The sequence below is a fragment of the Echinops telfairi genome, unplaced genomic scaffold (assembly GCF_000313985.2).
Source record: "Echinops telfairi isolate 266 unplaced genomic scaffold, ASM31398v2 ScPeMD7_7434;HRSCAF=8472, whole genome shotgun sequence".
Taxonomy (NCBI): domain Eukaryota; kingdom Metazoa; phylum Chordata; class Mammalia; order Afrosoricida; family Tenrecidae; genus Echinops; species Echinops telfairi.
The window spans coordinates 188,420-190,022 of record NW_022111334.1 but is presented as its reverse complement, the minus strand read 5'-3'; positions in this window follow the sequence as shown (position 1 = coordinate 190,022).

Sequence of the window (1,603 nt, the reverse complement as noted above, 5' to 3'; positions counted from 1 at the left end):
GACTAGAGAAACAAATTCATGGACATTCACATGTGTATAAGAGAGAGTGTTATATCAAAGAGTAATTGTACATTAAGGACACCTCCCTGACCAGTCTAGGTCAAGTCCATAAGTCCAATATTAGCCCATATGTCCAATACCAATCTATAAAGTCCTCTTCAGTCTCACGAAACACATGCTATGATGCCAAATACAGGAAGATCACAGGCGATTGGGTGGGAAGTCTTGTGGATCCAATGGTGTTGTAAGCATCTCAGTGCTGGCAGGGGTCTCCACGTGGCCCCTCCGGTTCCCAGGGCACGGGATCTATCAGTGTACTGCTATGTGTATTCTCAGTAGAGCATCTCCCAGGGAGTGAGCAGAGAAAGAGTGCCTCCTCCCTCCAAGGAGGATATACAGGAATTCCCAGAATCCTCAGGGAAAGGTCATGTCCACACAGAGGCCTTATTTGCTATATCCTGATTGGCAGGCTAGATTCCACGCCTACACTCTTATTCCTCAAATTTACACCAGATTATGTAGCTAACACACAGTTATCAGTTGCGCATTTACCTATTCTGCCACCAAGTCTCTCTGTTCCAAATTTAATTATCAGGGAATGCAAGGTAGGAAGTGTACTAAGTCCCATGGATAACTTTGAGACTGAAGACAGGAGTTCTGTCTCTTTCAACCTTTGTCCCAATTTTGTTTATTTATTTGTTCCCCATACAAGTATTTATTTATTTATTTATTTTTCAGATCTATGTTTTAATTAATTGTTTTTTCAACAGTTTTAGTAGTATATAATTCACACATTATATAATCCAATAGTTCAATCACATCAGGAAGAGTTGTACAATTATAACCACAATCTGTTTTAGAACTTTTTGTTCATTCTTGTATTTATAGATAGTAGCTGCCCATTTCCCTCCAAGTTCCCCTACCCCCAGGGAACCATTAATCTAGTTACTGTCACTATAGATTTACCTATCCTGGATTTCACACACAGAAGAACATTTTAAAAACTCTCACAAGAATAACAAAGTAAAACAGATTAAAACCTCAATAGATAACAGAAAATATTACAAACTAGATCAAATTTAAATGGATCATAAAGGAGATCAAATGATAGGGTGCTAAATGTTAACCTAATTCCACCTGCAATTCACTTTCCAAAGCAATCTGCATGTTATCAAGGATAACCACATGCCTGGAATTTATTTAAACATTCACACAAAATTTAAAAAAAACACCAAACTTTTCATTGTAAATTGAGTGAAGCTTTGCAGAGCAGATCAATTTTCCATTCAACAATTCACATACCTTTTTTTAACGTTTTATTAGTGCTCATACAATTCTTATCTCAATCCATACATACATCAATAGTGTAAAGCACATTTGTATATTCGTTGTCCTCATCATTCTAAAAACATTTGCTCTCCATTTAAGCCCCTGGCATCAGGTCCTCATTTTCCCCATCCCTCCTTGCTCCCCTCTCCCTCATGAACACTTGATAATTTAGAAATTATTATTTTGTCATATTTTGCCCTGTCCGACGTCTCCCAGCACCCACCACACTATTGTCCATCCCCCAGGGAGGAGGTCACACGTAGATCCCTGCAAT